Consider the following 21921-nt stretch of genomic DNA (forward strand, 5'->3'; position numbering starts at 1 on the left):
AATCATCTTTTTTCACATTCATTCTTTCAAATTCTGATCACTACCATAGCAAAATTTACAGGTCACAAAAAAGAAATTATGTCACTTGCACAGAGCACAGGAAGAAAGTCGAGTCGTCCAAGATACATGGGTCTGAACTAGAGGAAGATCTTTTGGAGGAGTTGATGCCATTTCCCCAACTGATGGTATTAAACGGAAAATCTACTAAGAAAAGGGAGGAAGGAAAAAACGAACTCTCATAAATTATGATGCCAATAATCCTTTCTGATACTAGAAATATATAAATATTCCAAAAAGAGAGAAAAACCAACAATGAATTACGAATGAAAATCATTACTACTTCGCTTCTTCTCTGCTTTCCCCTCCTTTCTTCTGACAATTTCATCAGCATATTTCACTCCTTTACCCTTATATGGTTATGGGAGCCACCATGGAAAATTTCATAAAATAATCCAAAATGCAAAATTTTTTCCATAGATGGCCTTTTTCTAAAAATTTTGTTCTCATTGACCTTTTTCACATGTGAACTGTCATTTTGACCCCCAACTTTAAATGTTTCTCTCCTACTTTTCTTCATCCTTTGATCTTCCCTTCCAACCACTGATGGTCGATAAATTAATGCAACCATTTATTCTCAACCAACATTGTATATTAGAATTCAATGCTATTGGATCTTAACCATGGGACAAGTAAACGAACGTCATTTTCACCTCTTCAGTTTCACTCAAACGCTATCATCTTCTCCATTGCTCTATTACTTTCAATCAAACAAAGATCGCCTTCAACTCCAATCAATTTATTTTGTGGGTCTAGAACATGCATTCTTCGAAGAAGATCATTCTACATACCCAGAAACGAATACTTTAAGTGTTAACCGAAAATTTTAGAAGTTCGTTCACTATTATTTTTCTGATCGTATACCATTACATATGCAATCTTGTACTGTTGTATTTTCAGTCGTACATCATTTGGTACATGATCATGTACCACAACATACACAATTGTATACTACAGCATATACAATCTTATAAAACAGCATACACGATCGTGTACCATGGGACAAGTAAACGAATGTCATTTTCACCTCTTCAATTTCACTCAAACGCTATCATCTTCTCCATTGCTCTATCACTTTCAATCAAACAAAGATCGCTTCCAACTCCAAACAATTTATTTTGTGGGTCTAGAACATGCATTCTTCAAAGATCATTCTACATACCCAGAAACTAGTATTGTAACTGTTAACCGAAAGTTTTAGAAGTTCGTTCACTATTATTTTTCTGATCGTATACCATTATATATGCAATCTTGTACCATTGTTTTTCAATCGTACATCATTGGGTACATGATCGTGTACCACAACATACACAATTGTATACTACAACATATACGATCTTATACAACAACATACACGATCGTGTACCATAGCATACAAGATCGTAAATCATTACACAGGCTAAGAGTTGGGTTACTGGACACTTAATCCAGTCAAAATACGATCAAGTCGGTCGATCATATTGCCTAAGGATATAATTGAAGATGTCCGAAGAGATTATAGAGTAAATATAAACTATGGACGGGCTTACCGCGCAAGAGAATATGCATTGGTATATGCACGAGGGTCACCAAAAGGATCATGTGCCTTTGTTAAGGCATTCGGTGAAGCACTTAAACTTGCAAATCCAGGTACTTTTTTTAGGTTGAAATAGAAGATGAACAATACTTTAAATATATCTTCAAGACATTAGGAACATGCACTAGGGGATTCTTGAACTGCATTCGTCCTGTCATTGTGGTTGAGAGGGACCCACTTGCATGAGAAATACAAAGGTATTTTGTTAATAGCAATGTGCATCGATGGTAATAACAACATCTACCCAATTGCATTTAGTATCGTGGACAATGAGAACAATGTAGCTTGTACCCGGTTCATGACTAATTTAAAGGCTTCAATCGGAAAAATTCCAGAATTAGTCATTATATCTGACCGTCATATCTCAATTGCAAAAGTAGTCACATCTGTATTTCATGAGGCATTTCATGCGCTATGCATATATCACATATGGAATAACTTGATGACCCAATTAAAAACGATGATATAATCCCACATTTTTATCTTGCAGCCAAAGCATATAGGATGTTTGATTTTGAAATTCATTGGGCCAAGCTCCAAAGATATCCTGGTGTGATGAGATATCTCGAAGAAATTGGGGTACAACGATAGGCAAGAGTTTATCAAGTCCATTGTACGTATGATAAGATGCCCACAAACATAGTAGAATAAACGATCATTTTGAAATTAAACGATTGTTTAGGTTATACTAAGAGATCGTTTAGGTATAACTAAACGATCGTTTAGGTATAGCTATACAATCTCTTAGTATAATCTAAACAATCATTTAGTTATGCATAAACGATCTTTTAGTATTATCTAAACGATGGTTTAGTTGTACCTAAACGATCTATTAGTATTATATAAACGATCGTTTAGTTATACTAAGAGATCGTTTAAGTTAGGTTAGGTATATTAATTAAATCTATTTCACATGTGAAAAAGGTTAGCCATATAAAAGTTTTTAAAAAGAGGTCGTCCATAGAAAAGTTTTTGCTTTTTGGGTTATTTAATGAAATTTTCCCGGCTTCCATTGTCTAATAGAGGCAGCAAACTGACCAATGACACATTTATCATATCCACTCACTGTAATTTTGGTGTTTTCTTCCACCTTTAGTTGAAGACCATCAGGAATGGCCATTCTAACTGGATGAGAGAACTCAAGATTCAATATCAAGTCTTTTCCTTCTAACATCGCCCAATAACAGATACCGACCAATTCAAGTTTCTTTTCAAACCCATTCGATACTCCTACCAACCATATTGTCTATAAGGATCTTGAGGAAATCAATTGAAATGGTCATATATGACACAAATGCAACATTTTGTAAGAAGTGGAGTTGTGAAGTCTTTGGGCCCACGAGTAAACAATAAGACATAAAATTGATGTTTGTTTAGTCATAAGGCTCACAAACTCCTTGGACCAAACAATGAAGGGAATTCACAACTCCACTCCCCCAACTTTTTGGGCCAAACACCCCCTAAGTTGATAGGTTATGAAAATTTTAATCACATCAATACTTCAACACTCCTCACTTGTAGGCTTGAAAATTAAAAATTTGTAGAATGACCAAGTGAAAAACAACATTAATTGGAGAGGAAATGACAATACCGAGGTTTGAACACAAGACTTCTTGCTATAATACAATGTTGATTCACCAGTCAACCCAAAAATTTAAGTTGATGGATAAATAATTATATTAATACTTCAACAAAAACACTTAACGAGGGCTCTTTGTCCATCAGGCATCATTCAACTGTATTTCAAATGAAGGAAACAGTGGCTGGTTGTTTGCATACATAACATGAAATCGGGTTTTCAGAATTTGATGATATATTATTTGGGTTTTTTCCAGACGTTCATAAACAATCTTAAACGAGGAAATATCAAGAGTTGGCCACTCTTTGTATTTTTCAACCATAAAAGTACTTTGAAGTAATTATTGAGGAAAAAAAGAAAACATCTTTCGAAACTTATAGTGAAGTAGGACATCTACAGAGGAGGCTACCAAAATTTGGAAAAGATAAATAAAAACAAGTGATCTATATAAACTAAAACTTGAGAAGAAAAAAGAAAGAAACAAAGGTAACAAAAGTCTAAATGTCTCAAAAGAGTACACTGAAGTTAAATTTATTGGTTACTGTGAAAAAAAAAATGAATTAGTAAACTATATCTATGATGAGATTACCCGAAAAGCCCATGCATTTGGTTGGCTCTTCGCATCTCTAGTGCCTTCTTGGCCTTTAAGATCTCAAAATCTTCCCTCTCAATCTTCACTTCTCGTGGATAAAGAAATGAAAGTTCTCCCAAAGGACCCTAAGACCCTTAACTTTCAAATCTTGACATTGTAATGTGATGGTTACATTGGATGAGACTTGGATTGGTTGCTTTCCTATTCGTGATTCCTTGCAGTCTATAGTCTTCCTGAAGAGACCGATATGACATAAAGGCATTGTGGAAACAGAGAAGTCATTTTTCTCTCCAAAAAATGTAGACTGAGAATTGCTGAGAGCCACAATGGTTAAAATGGTTTCAAATTTTAGAATGTTTGCTTTTACAAATAGAACTTTAAGATTAAATAGAAGACAGCCACTATGGACATTAAACAAACTCTAGGCTGGTCAAGTTTCTGTATCTACATTCCCTAAATACAAAAAAAGAAAAGTGGAAATAAAAGAGATTATACAAAAGAAACACAGATAAAGAAAACTCTTTTCTTTTTCCTTTATTCCGAACAGATAACAGTATAACACAAGTCCTAAGTCATTTTCAGCTTAACAGAATAAATACTAAAAAACCTCTTTGTCCTTGGAACAAATTCAAACCCACCACGGTGTTTCTTGAGTACAACAAACATGGAAATGAGGATTTGGAACTCTGAGTCTTGGACCTCAAAGGAAGGAGTAGATGCCTTAACTGATGAGCTATGCTTATGTTAACAATGTAACCCAGTAAAGTGTTTATGAAGTGGTTTCTTGTTCTTTATTTTCTAGTAATAGGTCTCCTTTTGCAAGGAACTCAACCTACTCATACACATTATCTAAGACCTAGCTTTACACACTCTCTAAGCGTACTTCCTTGAGCCCATCAATTCAAGGGCATGCCTTACAAGCTCTATTCAATACATTAATAGAATGGCGAAAAAATCCAATAGACCCATACCCCATGTTCAAGAAATGTCCATCATTCTATTTTCTTAATAAGTCTGTAATTCCAAGGTGTTCCCAACCAGTCTATACCATTAACGAGAAGATAATGTGCAGATGTCCATTGTTAGTGATGGCTAAGCATTCAAACACACTAAAATCATCCCGAAGGACGGCGTAGCAGAATCTCTAAACATATTTAAACAGCAGAGGATTGAAACCTCCTAACTGGAAGAAGTCTGACGGATCTTTTTAACGATACAACTACAGTGCTAGGAGAGCAACATAAAAACAAAACTAGAATCAAGGACAATGGTAGGACACTTCCTCTAAATCCTATCCGGTGTATTGACACCTTAATGACATAGTGACCAGCAGAAAATTTCACCATTTTAGGACAGTTTCTCTCCAAATTGCCATCTATAGTACTTCAGGATGCTTGTGGTCTCTGTTAGTATTCTCTATTCTGTATAGGGAGCTTATCTATATCAGGCTCATTAGCTGTAGCCTCAAAACCCTTCCATCCTTACTACATTGGGGGCTAAAACCTTCAGCAGCCGGGAAATCTCTGAACTCCACTCTCTATTAATGACTTAATGCTCGTACCTTACTGCACAAAAACTTGAGGAAAGTAAAGACTGAGAAAATACTACCAACTTTTGCAAACTGAAAATAACTGAAAAAGTAGCATAACCATTCTTTTCATAGTTAACCTAAAAATAAGCTTAACTAGTTCTCCATGCCCTTTAGAAATTTTCCCCCTTAATTTGTCTTCCTTCCGGCTCCCACTAAGAATTGGTGTTAATTACTGGTTTCTTTACTAATCAACAAGACAACTCCATATTGAATCTTTCACCTTATCATTAAGAACCATCCCAATCAAACTTGGAAGCTTGTTCTCTGAGGGAAGAGCCAAACAATTTAGGCTTTGTTTGCCATTAAGCTTATAAAATGTACTTTCACCCGTAAGTTCTTTTTTTCTTTTCTATTTTGTTATCCACTTTCTACGAATGTTTTCAAAACCAATCTGAGCTTTGAAACTATATGAAACCGTTTCTAAAAACATGTTTTTATTTCTAGAATTCAACTAAGAATTTAAATGTTTTTTTAAGAAAGATGAAAACCATAGTAAGAAATTTGGGAGGCAACAAGCCCAAATTACAAAATAGAAAGCTTAAAAACAAAATTGTGATGAAAACGGGACCTTAGATATTCTCCCCATATTTCACATTGACCAAGATGATCTCCATAGATGATTAACTCTTCCCTTAACTAGCATTATTGAAATAATAAGTTGAAATAAGTAGGCTTGCATGACCAAACATATTTCCATCTGCAAACAAACTCAAACTATATGCAGATTCAGATGCAAAACAAACCTACATAAGTTTGAGTATTATAGATTTGAAAACTTATTAAAAAAATATGGTTGTTTTAAAACTAATTAGAGAAATATGGTTGTTTTGTATGTTCGAGGCTAGATGTCGAGGGTTGAGAATTCGACGAAGGTGGATGTCGAGAGTTGAGAACCCGATGAACTCGATGAAACTTTTCTTGGAGACTTGTCGAATGTTGAACATTCGACCTACATAAGTCGAAAGTTCAACCCTCGACAAGCTTTATGTCCCATCCCATCTGCCCTGCCGCTACCAGCCTAAACGTATGCCGCTACCGCTGTGCTGCTGACCAATAATCTGGGCAGCTTTAAACATCTGCCGTGCCTCCCCAACCAACTTATTTACAGCTTTTAATTTTCAACCCGTGGGTCGAGTGTTTAACACTCGACCTATGTGTTTTTAAACACCACCCAACCATTCTCAGATCACAGTCTTTGCCTTCCTCTACCTCATTCCTCTGCCTTCTTTCTCTACTAAATCTCTCTCCTCCCATTTTTCTCATTGCTTTCCGTTTCCATTTCTCTTCTTCTATTTCGTTTGATACAAATTGTTCCCACATTTCTCCCTTGATCACAAACTATACTGGTTCGTTACTCTACTAAATTTTTGTTTTTTAAGAATAATTATAAAATTTATTTTTGTTCTTATATTATTATTTTTTATAGATTCTATTATTTTTTTTTTTTTAGTTGTCGCCAAATAATAAATAACAGGAAAAAAGGGTGAAAGTTGTCACTTTGAAGGAAAAAAAAAGCAGTCGAATTTGTGAGCTGAACTTTAACTTTTATTTATTAGTAGTTTTTTGTTTTTAATATTTGTTTATGCTAAATATATCATTTTTATTCCTTATATTGATGTCTACCATGATAATGTTAATTTTTTAATATTATTTTTTAATTGAAGATCAATAAGTAATTTTATTTATTTGTCATTTTTTTAATGATATTCTATATTTCAGTATTGTTTTTTAGTTAACAAGTTTAGTATAGTTTAAAAAGTTTAGCTTATTGTTATGTTTAAAAAGTTGATATTTATAGTTTAATACAAAATTATTGTGATAGTTAACAAGTTTAGTATAGTTTAAAAAGTTTAGTATAAATATCAACTTAAAGTTAATGTTTAGTTTATTGTTATGTTTAAAAAGTTGATGTATAGTTTAAACGCTTTAGTATTTTTAGTTTAATACAAAATTATTGTGATTTTTTTTAATATATTTCTTATGATGTTTGATTTTTCTAGTATTAACTTTGAAAATATAGTTTAAAATAGTTTGGAAAAGTTTTATTTTATTTTATTTTTATTTTGTATTAAATTTGAAAAAAAATAGTTTTAAAAAGTTTATCTCATTGTAATTTGAAAAGTTTAATTTGTTGTTAGGTTTAAAATAGTTATAAATATTGTTATGTTTAAAAATAGTTATAAAAAGTTTAATTTATTGTTATGTTTAAAAAGTTGATGTTCATAAAACTTAAAAAGTTGATGTTTATAAATTAAAAAGTTTAATATTTTTAGTTTAATACAAAATTATTGTGATTTTTTAATATACTTCTTATAAAAAGTATAATACAAAATTATTGTGATTTTTTTAATAAGTTTAATATTTTTTAATATACTTCTTATAAAAAGTATAATACAAAAAGTTGATGTTTGTCCTTTTTTTTTAAGAAAATGGCGGGCAAATACTTGGGATTTTTGTTGTTTAAAATTGGTAATATGATTGATGGTATTGATGGAGTTGACTATGACCAACCACCAAGTGGGAGTTTTAGCATAAATGTGTACAATGGAATTATATTGAACCATCAGGATCAATAAGGTTTATGTCATTCCCTATTTCAAATGTACAAGCTATGAACTTGATGTTCTCAATCGCAATGCCACTGCCGAATTATGCCACTGCCGAATTTAGTGTATTTGTATGTAAATGTAAATAGGATAGGGGTGGATATAAACTTGAATACATCATTTAGCCAATTTGAAGATCCAACTGAATGTATTGATTCTGATCTAGAGTTAGTTGCATCGCCATGTGTTAATGAAGATATGGCGGCTAACAACCTATACAGAGACTTTAGAACTGAAACGGATATGAATTTGAAGAGTTGGATTTCAATGGATGTGAACATGAGATATTTCCGATACATTCAACGATTTGGATATGAATGTACTGGATAGCATTCGAGAACATGACCCAATTGTAGCCCCTGGATGTTGACAATACTCAGTTGCATAAAGGGATGATTTGTCAAGACAAAGAAATGCTACAACACGCAGTCAAATGTTTTGTAATAAAATATCACGCACCATATGAGGTTGTTGAATCGATACCGGCGATTTGGACAATTCGGTGTAAGAAGTGGGAGGAAGGTTGCAAGTGGAGACTTCATGCAATAAAGAAAAAATCGCATGGCTTGTTCGAAATCACTAAGTACAATGAGCAGTATACATGTATTTATTCATAACTAAGTCAAAGTCATGTGCAATTGGATTCATCAATGATTGCACTAGAGTTCTGTGATGCCGTAAGAGAAAAACCATCTATCAGTATGGCACAACTGCAGTCCGACATCAAATCAAAGTTTGGATATCATGTTCTTTACCATAGGATATGGGAGGGCAAAAGAAAAGCGTTGGCTAAAGTGTTCGGTGATTGGGATAAGTCTTACAAATTGTTACCCAGGTGGTTGTATATGGTTAAGCAGACCAATCCCGGAACACGTGTAGAGTGGAGAGTGTAAGAAACGCTTACTGAAGGCCATGTTATCCTAACTTCTGTATTTTGGGCATTTGGTCCTTGTATAGAAGCTTTTAATAAATGTCGGCCGATAATTCAGATAGATGATACACACTTATACAACAAATATAGAGGAAAATTATTGATTGATACATCAGTTGACTCGAACGGCCATCTTCTTCCACTTGCATTTGTCGTTGCTGATGAAGAGTTCGCAGACTCATGGGGATGGTTCCTGAAAGACCTGAGAGAAATTGTAACACACGAAGAGATGTGTTTAATTTCAAATCGACATGCTAGTATAATCGCAGTAGTGAACAATCCAGCAAATGGTTGAACAGGACCAAAATGTCACCATCGTTTATGCTTACGACATATCGTCAGCAACTTTAATAAAAAGTACAGATTTAATTCATTGAAAAATTATGTTTATCGTGTCGGGTGTCAGTTTCAAATTCAGAAGTTCAATAAAGCAATTGAAGATATCAAAGGAATAAATCAGAGCTGTTTGAGTTTTTTTGACAACATTAGTTTAGAACAATGGACTCAACACATGATGGAGGATTCAAATATGGGTGGATGACGACAAATCTATTAGAGTGCATAAAAGGAGTCCTCAAAGAAGCTCGAATGTTGTCTATAAATGCTCTTGCTCAGATAATATTCTTCAAATGCGTGAATTATTTTGAAAAAAAGAAGAGAAGAAATAAAGGATGCATTGGAGCGTCAAGTTAAATATACCTGATAATATTATTATTTTTTATATATATGTTATTAATAATTTATTTCAAGCATATTTTATAATACTAAGTGGAGTAAAAATCCAGGTACGCACGCGAGAAAATAAATAAATAGGCTGCAAGATCTAGTAAACATGAAGTACAATCATACGATCGGTATGAAGGTGTGTTTCATGTGAAGACCGGACGTCATAGTCTCAATGCCAAAGGAGGAAACGTTCAAATATTGAGGCTAAACAGGTCCGAGCGGTACTGTTCATATAACAAGTGGCAAGCATTCGGCATTCCATGCTTGCATTTTAAGGCGTTTGCTCACATTTTAACATGAACTATAAAGACTTTATTGAGGAGTACTATAAATTGTCAACGTATGTTAAATGTTACTCTCCTCAATTTTAACCTGTACCATATGAAGATTACTAAATCACGCACCCTAATATGCCCGTCTTACATCCTGATCCATCGTTGTTGAGAAAACCTGGTAGACCGAAAAGTTCACGTTATCACAACGAGATGGATTGGACAGAACCAGCCACTCGACAACGATGTGGATTTTGTAATTAGTTAGGCCATAATCGAAGGAAGTGTCCTTAAATTCGTTACTAAGACGGGCTCCAGATAGTTAGGGATTGACAAATAAATATATTTTTTTTATTATATATTCATTTTATTGTACATTCAATTTTTTTATTATAATTTATTGTATATTCAATTTTTTTATAATAATTTATTGTATATTCAATTTTTTTATTGTAATCTATAAAGTTATACATTATTCTTTTAATTGAGAAATAAATACTTCTTTTATCATGTATATTTAATGAAGTGTGGATACTTTTATTGTATATTCAATTTCTTTATTATAATTTATAAAGTTGTACATTATTCTTCTAATTGAGAAATAAATATTTTTTTAATTGAGAAATAAATATTTTTTTTCTTTCAGATCATGGCTTTAAACCCAAGACCTGTTGATCCCGATGTTTTGTACGACCAGTCCATTCATCGATCATCTGTTGTATGACGAGATCGTACTATTGGAGAAATATCTTGCAGGCATCGAGGTGCAGTTCTCCAGCGCATTATTCCACTCCACCCTCGAATACTACCGCTACTGCGCACATCTAGATTCTATAGGGTTGCCAGATCGAGATTTATTTAGTTGGACTAGCATCTGATTACAGCCTTGGTCGAGAGATGGAGGTCTAAGACGCATACATTTAATATGTCTGTTGGAGAGTGCACTATCACTCTACAAGACATAGAAGTGTTGTTGGGGTTACCTGTTGACGGTGAGTCAGTCACCAGAGTGATGTACGATGACTGGTCACAAGTTTGTCAATTGTACCTCGGTGTGACTTCACCTGCCGACAAAATTAAAGGATCGAGGTTAGGTTTGATATGGTTAGGAACACAATTCTGTGAGCTCACAGATGATGCAGACGAGGAAACCGTTATAAGATATGTGCGAGCATATATACTACAAATGATGGGTGGAAGTCCGTTTTCCAATAAATCAAGTCATTTTGTTCACTTGATGTTCATGCCACTATTAGCTAACCTCTATGATGCGGGGCGGTATTCATGGGGTGGAGCATGTTTGGCATGGTTGTATAGACAACTATGCAAACCAACAGGACCTGAGGTTCGAGAGATAGTTGGGTCTCTCGTACTTTTGCATCTATGGGTTTGGGAGCAATTTCCAACAATGGCTTCACAGCTACAACATGTTAATGACACTCAATTAGCTGGACAAGCCTACGATTCTCGGTATGTTGTTTTAATTCAATTTAATTTTTATATCACTGATCTAGTTAATTTAGATTCTAAATTATCAATTTAAAAATTTTAGTGGAGAGACAAATTTGTGACTAGGACAACCACACATGTAGTCAGCCAGTACAGATACATGTTTGATCTGCTTCAACCTGATCAGGTACATTACACTGAACCTAATTGATTATTTTATACACATTTTTATTGTATTTGTCTTTAATGTTCTCCAATATAATATTTTGTGTTGCAGGTTATTTGGGAGCCGTACAAAATTATTATGCATACTTTGCCCAATTTTTGTACGAATGGTCAAAACATATGGCGGACGATGAGTCCTCTCATATGTTTTCACATTGGTGAGTGGCATTTTCCTGATAGGGTAATGAGACAATTCGGTTTTCAGCAGGATGTCCCATCGCCTTGTAATACTGAACCCCTACTGCATGATATTGACTTAAGGACTAGAGATTGGTTCGAAAAAGTTGCACATTTGGTAGCGCGATGGCACTATCGTGCAAGGTTTATTGCAGTGGGGGTTTCTATTGAACAGTTTGACAGGGATATCACTCAAGAATATATTCATTGGTATAATAATATCACAAGGCGCTACGTCACTATCCGGGAGCAGTTGTGGGTCATCTGGTAAATGAATGAATATTATCTAATTATTTTTAATTTAAATTTATTTTAAATATTATCTAATTGTTTTATAATTCACAGAGATCGAACAACAGTAAACTCCGTGGGATTGCGAATGATTCGAACCAAGTTCTTGCTATATGTAGTGACAACCAAAGCTATATGGAGGAGATATATTATATGTACGATATACCTATTGTTCCTCCACCAGTTCCTTGACGTAGAGGACCTATTCGGAAAAAGGATGAGTTTGATGAGGTTGCCCATAATGTGGAAGAGTTGCCCCCTATGATGCAGACGCAGAGTCCAAATGATTATGTTAGTTCGATGATGATGATGTCAGCATTTGGTTAAGGACATTATGACTCAGAGGCTGGTCCTTCGTTTTCATACGTGCATGCACATGGTCGGGGTCGTGGAGAGCATAATGAATATTTATATTATGAAGCGCCTGCAGAGGTACCAAAGCAACATCAAGAAGAACCCAAGCAACCTTAAGTTCGAAGTTAACGATGACAACCAGCTCGAAATCGACAACGTCCGCCTTGTGGGACATATTGATTTTTGTAATTATTTTTATATAAATGAGATATTTTAATTTACACTTTTTTGTTTTTATGAGATATTATTTTTTTAATTTATTCTTTTTAGAGTTTAAATAAAATAATAAAATAATAAAATATTTTTAGAAATTATTTTTATAAAATGAAAAATTAAAAAAAAAAAGAAAGAAAGAAGAAGGTCGAATGTCTAAATTATTAAAAAGAAAAAAATAATAATAATCTAAAGGTCGAGGGTTCAAAATTCGACCTAGGTACCTTCTTCGACCTATTAAAAAAAATGTTTTTCTAAACAGTTTCAAAAGTACAATATTTTTCTAAATAGTTTTTAAAAGTACCATATATTTTTAATTTTCACCTTTATAAGCATGGTTGGAAAGAACGCAAAAAATTGTACGAAAACGAGTGGACATTTAGTTAAAATGGAGTTATATGGATAAAGATATGACAAAAACAAAATTATTATTTATACAAAAAAAGAGTGTGATCGCTGACATCAATGTAAGCGATCGCTGACATCAACATAAGCAATCAATGACATCGACATAAGCGATTGTTGACATCGGCATAAGCAATTGCACATTTTTTTGCACAAACGATAATTTTGTTTTTATCATATCTTTATTGATACAACTCTATTTTAACTAAATCACCACTTGTTTTCATACGATCTTTCGCGTTCTTTCCCACCATGCTTATAAAATAAGTAAGATGTTAAAGCATTTTTAGTTTTTAATTGATTTTGAATTTCCATTTTGTTGTTATTAGAAGGGAATAGCAAAAGAGACGTAGGTAGCAGAACTGAAGAGAACGTTTAATATTAAGGGTAAAAGTAGTATTTCACATGCCAAAAAGGTCAATAACAAATAACTTTTTAAAAAGTTGTTTGATCTTGTTTCATGAATCCCTCTAGTTGATTCATTTAGATGGTCTCTTCAAGATTACCCCTCAAAAAGTTGGTCTTGACGTCCATTTGTCATATCTCAATATATGGCTATGGACAAGAGAATTCGAAAAGACTTTAATATGAAAACATGTGAGAATGTTTTTTCATATTCCACTCCCTTAACCTGGGTATAACCCTTTGCCACTAGTCTAACTTTAAAGGTCTGTATCTTTCCCTATACACCATTTTTCCTCTTGTAGATTCATTTGCAACCTATAGGTTTTATCTCATCAGGTTGATCAATCAAGCTTCCAGACTGAATTGAAGTATATAGACTCCATTTCTTGATCCATGGTTTTAATCCATTCATCCTTGTCAATATCTTCCATTGCTTGCTTATAAGACAATGGATCTTCAACCCCATCATCAGACATGATGACTTGAACTTCTGTTAAACCATATAGCGAACAGGTGAGCTCATAACCTTTCTACTATGTCGAGGAAATCTCAACTCTTGAGGTGGATATGCTTGACTAAATGAACCGATATCAACAACCTTTGTTGATGTACTAACCTCTTTAACGACTCTTGTTGAAGTCTCAATAGTTTCATTAAAAATTTCACTTAATACTAGATCAAACCATGTCTAATAAAGCACAACTCATCATAGACCAAACCATGTCTAATAAAGTACTTGGATAATTAATTAAACTTCTTTAATTAGATTACCCAACTTCCATTAACTGCTAGTCACTCCACTAAAGATTGATAGCTGCACTCTTCGCACTACAAATATATTTCTGTATCTGTTGGATATAACTAGTCAACAGTACGATGACCCTTCACAAACTACACGTAAGTACAGTTGGGCCAAAGTTACCTTTTTGTCCTTGTATTATATCTAACTTTTTAAGTACCATTGATCCCTCTATTGAACAATAAGTCATAGTTCAACTATAACCAAACCCCTCTAGGGTCAAGAGAGAGTATGGTGTCACATTGTTTAAACCTCGAAATCAACTCTTAGAGGAGTAATTTATCTACTTACATTGACATTAGGGAATGAGTGAATTTCATATTTTGTAGCTGTGTTCCCAACTCCCCAATCAGACCAATTCCCAAGTATCTTCCACTCTCAATCCAATCCTCGAGTATCTTCGGAGAACGAGGGACTACATGCTCGTGTATGAAGATAAGGATTTGATCCTTACAGGATACACAGACTCTGACTTTCAGACTGATAGAGATTCTCGTAAATCGATATCATGGACAGTGTTCACTCTGAATGGGGGGCTGTAGTGTGGCGAAGCATCAGCAAGGATGCATCACGGACTCCACTATAGAAGTCGAATACGTAGCCGCTTGTGAAGCAGCTAAAGATATTGTTTGGCTGAGGAAATTCCTTATAGATTTGGACGTTGTTTCAAATATGTCTTTGCCGATCACTCTTTATTGTGATATAGCGAGGCTGTGGCAAATTCAAAGGAACCTTGGAGTCATCGTCGAGGCAAGCATAGAGAACGAATATATCACTTGATTAAAAAGATTGTGCATCGCGGTTAGGGTTGGCAACGGGGCTGGGGCTGGGCGGGGGAGGGTCCCCCGTCCTCGGCCCCGTGGGGGAAATTCCCCCCATCCCCACACCCGTCCCTACCATTTGAAGGCGGGGACGGGGGTGGGGATTCCCCGTCGGGGAAACGGGGTCCCCGCGGGGCCCCATTCTCTATTTCCCCACGGGGATTCCCCTACTAATTCCCTGCGGGGATTCCCCATTTTTTTCTTTTAATATTTTAGGTTTGGGCTTGACTTTTGTTCTTAAATTTAGAATTTATATATTCAATATTGGGCTCACAACACTATAAGCCTATAGTATACATTATAAACATACATATAAATAAGTTATTTTATATATTATAAATATATATTTATAAAATATAAAAAATATAACTATATAAAATCGGGGTTGGGGATTAAATCCTCGTCCTCGAACGGGGCCCCGAAAAAATTCTCCGGTTTGACCCCATCCCCAGTCAAACCGGGAATTTCCCACAAAAAATTTTGCCAACCCTAATCGCGATGATGTGATAGTCACATAGATCGCGTCGGAGCACAATGTTGTTGATCCGTTTACAAAGGCACCCACGACTAAAGTGTTCGAGGATCATCTGGAGAGTCTGGGTCTATGGGACATGCATCATCTTGTCTAGGGCAAGTGGGAGTTGATACTAGGTATAGAGTATGCCCTAGTTTATTGTATATTGTAGTTGTTTTTCTCATGTATTGTACATTAGTCTCCTGAGGCATTAGAACAAGTGAGAGATTGTTGGGATTGGTGTCCTAATTCTCTCAGAGTCTCGTAGTTTGTAAACATTATACACATTGTTATGAATAAAATAAGAGTTATTTTATTCTGCATTTACTTATATCCAATAAACAAAGATCCGTAGTTATTGTATGTAAACTTAAGTATGTATATGAGATATACAAGTGGATCATGCCTTAAGTAATAACCTAAAAAGGTCTGTTGTACACGGATTAAAGGAGGGATACCTTATCCTAGTGACACTACGGATACGACCCTCTTTGTAGAGATTTACAAGTATTGTGAACTACTACAGATGGTCTGATCCTGACCATTCATGTGAAGACATGCGAGTGGGGTATCCTATACAAAGAGTTTGTATAAGATCGTACCACGAGATGATTCGTCTCTTTATATAACGTCGTTGATACTTGAGACTTACATCTCATCTTAAACGACCATAGGTGACATGATCTTAATCCTGAGTGTTTTAGGAACTCCTGCCTTTGAGGGCGATCCTTTGATTAGTATGGGTGAAAGTGACCAGATTGCTAACTCAACAAGCCTACCTTTTTGGAGATTTGTCGGATTGCAGAGCTAGGAACTTAGTTACACAAGATGTAATTCACTCCTACCCCGAAGCAGGGGTAAGTAGATAGATTTCTCCCTTAAGGGCTGATTCCAAGTCTTGAACATAGTGGCCACATCCTCTCTTTGGAAGAGAGGACTCGGTCATAGTAGAACTATGACTTATGTTCATTAGAGGAATCAGTGGTACTTAAGAAGTTAGATGTAACTACAGGGGCAAAACGGTAAATTGGGCCAGCTGTACTTACGAACAATCTGTGAAGGGTTATCACATTGTTGATTGGTTGATATGGACAAAAAATATATATGTAGTGAGGAAAGTATAACTATCAGTATTTAGTAGAGTGCCCAATAGTTAACGGATGGTGGATCACGTGATTAAAGAGTTTAATCAGTTATTCACGTACCGTTGGAGTTTCAAGCTACAAGTCCATAAGGTCCCCTTGGTAGCTCAATGGATTCAAGTTGAGAATCAGTTCTTGGGTTGATTTAAAATGTTCAAATTGATAAGAGGAATTTCAATTATATATGATATAATTGGTATGATGTACGAGATACATCAAGTGCATGATTAATGTAAATATGATTTACATTAAGTACCATAAAATAGAAAAAGAACTATGGTCTATATGTTTCATGAGATGAAATATTAAAACTATAGGTTATAAATATATTATGGTAAGTTGGTTATCATATTTATTTATAATAATATTAGTTATTTGATAATTATCTCTTTTTCTCTAATAACCAATTGAGTGTGAGGTTATTGGTGGTTTTATGGTAACCATGAGATAAAAGGAAAAATGTTTTCCTAAAATTACTATTTACTTGGTTTGGAAAGTTTCTCATGGATAAGGCTATCAAGTGAAAGTGTTTCACTAAGTGATAGTAATAGAGAGACTAAACGATCGTGGACTTAAACTATACAATAGTTCATTCAGCTGATCGTAGCTAAACGTTTGCGTGGCATTGTCTATACGATAGGCTGCCATCTTACACGATTGAGCACATCGTCTATACGATAGACAACTCTTATCTCCCACTTGCTCAATCATCTACACGATTGTTGTTCTCCAGTCTCTTCCTCTAACCAAGTTTATACAGAGCCCACAACTCCTGGATTCTCACATTGAGAATACCGAGGTAACCATTGTGGTGGTGTCCTCACTCAACTCGATTGATTTTGAGGTTCTTGAGGCCCTTCGATGGGTTCGTGATCATTGTATTCGTGCTGTTGTTCTAGTCGTTATGTTCAAGGGCCGTGTTGTTGTTCTTGGATGCTTGGAGTGATCGAGGGAGTTTGAAGAATGGTTCTTCAAAGGTACGCATACTCTATCCCTTGATTATCTTGTTAGTATGCTGTAATTTCTAGTTGTTGCATGACTTGTAAGTTTCCGTTTTAAGACTATGATTGCGTATGTTCAATTTCAAATGGAATTTAGAACGATCCTTCCGCTTCTCATGGAAATCCTCATGTCTGATTTCCTTCATTTAATTATATTAAGATTTAAAGAGTATTTTTGTTTAAGCAAACATTTTACAGAAATAAAGTTCCTTTTCAAGCCTAGAAACACATACACATTATCTAATAAAATATATGTTTTCTATAAACAAAATCGAAGTCCTCCCACTTTCGTAACTAAGACGACATGCCCAATTCCTACACGCATCATCATCTCCAAGCCTCTAGTTGCCGCCAGGAACTAATTTCCTGAAATGAAGAACAAACATGGCTAGTGGCGCCTGAATCTATTATCCATGCTGAATCATCATTCTCCACTAAACAAGTCTCCAACACAAGTAAATCACATTTACTTTGCTTGGCCTTCTTCTTTTCTGCCAAGTACTTGGGACAATTCCTCTTCCAATGTCCCTCCTCGTTGCGATGGAAAAAAATTTCCTTTACAACCTTGGCCTTCTTGCCCTTCTGGACAGCAGTTGATGGGTTAGCTTTCCCCTTTCCACTCTTTTTCTTCTTCCACTTTTTGGTGTCGAAAGAGGAAGACACAGACTTAGTTCCATAGGTCGAAACTCTGAAAAACTTTTTAGAGGACAAGGCAACATTTGCCTCATCCTTCTATTCCTTAACTTTCATCAAGGATTGGAAAGTCTGCAGCTCATTGAACAAAGTGGTCAGATTGTAGTCAATTCTGTTCATAACAACATTACTACGAAAGTGTAGGAAACTTTCAGGTAAGATTTCCAAGATGGAGTTAACCTAATTGGCTTCATCGATGAAAGACCAATTCATCTATGTCACGTTAAAATGGACCATCACGTTGAGAACATGTTCTCGAAAAGATGTCCCTTCTTGCATATGGGCATTGAAAATGAATTTAAGAGCGTCATGTCATGCCTGAGTTGTGCGGACAGTTGTCCAAACATTCCCGACAAGGACTCTATGATCTCATGCTTTTTGGCCAAGACTTCAGAAAGGCTTGCCAAGATATACACTCGGGCCTTTTCATTTTCCCTTACCCAACACTCATATGCCTTCCGAACATTTCGAGCGACATTTTGCGCTTGGATTGAAGGACATTCCTCCACCTGAAAAAATCTCAAATCATCGAAGATCAGAACTGTATTAATAATGTTTTCCCAGGTGATGTAATTATCGGCAGTTAATTTGTCAATGGTGAGCATATTTAATATTGCGAAAGTCATTTTGGAAAATTTGCTGAAAACATACAATTTATTTATATTAGTAATCCATGCATTACCCAGTTTGAAAAACTAATAAAATTTAGCAAAATAATTTAATGCACCCTATGTGACATCTATTTTGCAATGATGTTTCAGTGAGGTAGGGTAAAAGATAGGGTGATTAGGTACTCATTCACTAAAATAAGACCATCTCAACCAATTTACAGAACAACTCCTTGGTACTGATATCAGTCACCATTATTCGGTCCAGAAACTGTTAACTTGATTAACATTTTCTTGTAAATGTAACCCCTCATTTTAGATTTTAGAGTTCCACCCCAATGAGCCAACCGTAGGGAAAAACCGATTTGGGCAAAAACTAAATCAACCCTATCTATTTCTGGAGTTTGAGTAAAGAGTCATTCAAATGTCATTCGTAGGGGGGACACAAGAAAAGTTACCATGAGACCGAGCATGAAACTTTACTACAAACTAATGACAGAGACAGTGGGATGTGTTGACACACGTTCGGTTCCCACTTACTATAAAAACTCTCTCCATTCATCTTGGTATTGACCTATACAAACACCACCCGTAGGGGGACACAAGCAAAGGTTCCTTGAGGCTGAGTATAGATCTCACGGTATATACTGTGAGAAAGAAACATGAAAAGAAAAAATGAAGTATCATATACTCAATTTTTCTCCCACTTAGTGTTTTACCTAGAGTTAATTTAACTTAGAAAAATACTAATTATTATTACTAAGTGATTGTTTAAGTTTGCCCAAAAGTAATACTTACTTTGGATAGTTAAACAATTTTGATTAATGTTTTTTAAATATTTTAATAATCTTTAAACAATAACTGCATGTTTGTAGTAGATATATCTAATTCACCTTTCAGGTAAGTTTTCAGATAGGGGTGTTCTATTTTTGTCAACTTAAATACCCCAACTTAGACAGAACTAGCCTCAGAAAAACCCTTATAGATACATTTACTACAATTTTAATCTTTTAATTAAAATCAATTTAATCCTATTAAACTGATTAAAATGATTAAACTAATTTCTAATCATAATAGAAATATTGTGAACTTAGGCCTATGTGAATTATATTTTAAATTATTTTTAACAAATGATTTTAACCTAAGTTTGCATGCAATTCTAAATTATTAATTTTAATTTATAATTTCATTTAATTATAACAATTATAAAATAAATGAAATAAATTAAAACCATAAAGTGCATTCTATATCATACTTAGGAAAAAAATTATAATCATTATAATATTACCCAAAGTAATGACATACTTCATACAATTTCCATTTCATTACTCAACATACATAACAATTATATACTAAAGTAATGAAAAAATTAATGACATTCATTCAAATATGTTATTATATACTATAACATTTATAACATAAATGATGCATAAAAATGTCATTAATGTTTGCATTATATATTATAACAATTATATTATATGATGCATGAGCATGCTATAAAATTTAAATCATGCAACTATATATTATGATAATTATAATATAAATGATGCATGAATAAATGCATAGCCTATGGTAGGATTTTACTATATGACATACATTATGACATATAAATATATAAAGTAAACCACATATCAAATGCATAATTTAAAGAACAATTATTGGACTAGGATTGGACTCCTAAGCCATCAATTAAGTTAATATAATCTTTATATTAATTTAATTAATAGAAAAACTAACATTACATCAAATAATAGTTGAAACGGTTCAAAACAGGTGAACCAGACCTTGAACCGCACCAACTGGATCGTCCAAAACTCGAATCGCCCGCAAACCGGTCACTGAACCACCAGACATCACGAACTGCTCAATGAATCTCGTGAAGTTTCCGTCTTAGACCATCGCGATACTATGCCCCGAGCATCGCGATGCTACAAAAAACCATCTCCGTCTGGCGCATCGCAGTATCGTGATGCTAGGGCACAACGTTGCAATGCTACTATACAACTGCCTATTGTACAGATGTGAACTCCTTCGTTTCTACTTTGGTTGGGCCTCATTTTCTCCAGAAAATCACCGAAATCAGCACGAACAACAAGGACAATGAAATTACAGACTCTATAACAATAATTTTGCCCACAAAATCGGACCGTTACACCAAATTTTTAAAGAAAGCAAAGAATCTACACAGTCCAATCCCGAAAACATCCATAAATTGCAAACCACATACATTTCATACACATTCATCAACATTAATGCATAAAATGTACAGAACCCACCATCAATCTATAATTTAATTCAAAAAATTGAAAAATTGGGAACAAAAAAGGGAACAATGAAGGGAACGATGAAGTTGAAGGGAACGATGAAGTTCGATGTGGAAGCGGAAATCGTTCCCAATTTTCAAATTTTACAATAATTAAAATACACAAAGAACTCATTATGCACATCATACATATTTTACAACATGCTTTTGAATTAAGAAGGAAGATTAGGGTTAGAATTTTACTAACCTTTGAAGAACCAAGATCTTAATGAATTTCCTCAGAATTGGTCATGAACTCTTCATACAAAAACAAACTTCAACGTGGACACCATCACAATAGAACCTTTTGTATTCTCCTTAGGGGTTGAGAATTACAGAGAGAGTTGTGGGTTTATCTAATTCTTGGAAGAGGGAGAGAGGAGAGTTTTCTATGTTTTCTTATAGGGAGATCAAGCCAGAGAGAGCAATCAATGCATAGACATCCTGTGATCCTCTACTGTGAAGAAGATGAAGCAATCGTAAAACCACCCCCCCACACACCACGATTTTCTGAGAGAAAATTAAGGGAAGGGAAGTTGTAACTCCGTCCCTTTATATATATATGTATATATAAATTTAAAACTATATTTTA

General features: G+C 34.6%; 1 pseudogene; it reads right to left on the reverse strand.

The window, feature by feature from the left end:
- Positions 1 to 317: 317 nt before the first annotated feature.
- Positions 318 to 20881, reverse strand: LOC120077394 (large ribosomal subunit protein uL6c-like; annotated as a pseudogene).
- Between the last annotated feature and the right edge of the window lie 1040 nt (positions 20882 to 21921).

The sequence above is a fragment of the Benincasa hispida genome, chromosome 5 (genome assembly GCF_027475165.1).
Source record: "Benincasa hispida cultivar pf3 chromosome 5, pf3_genome.v1.1, whole genome shotgun sequence".
Taxonomy (NCBI): domain Eukaryota; kingdom Viridiplantae; phylum Streptophyta; class Magnoliopsida; order Cucurbitales; family Cucurbitaceae; genus Benincasa; species Benincasa hispida.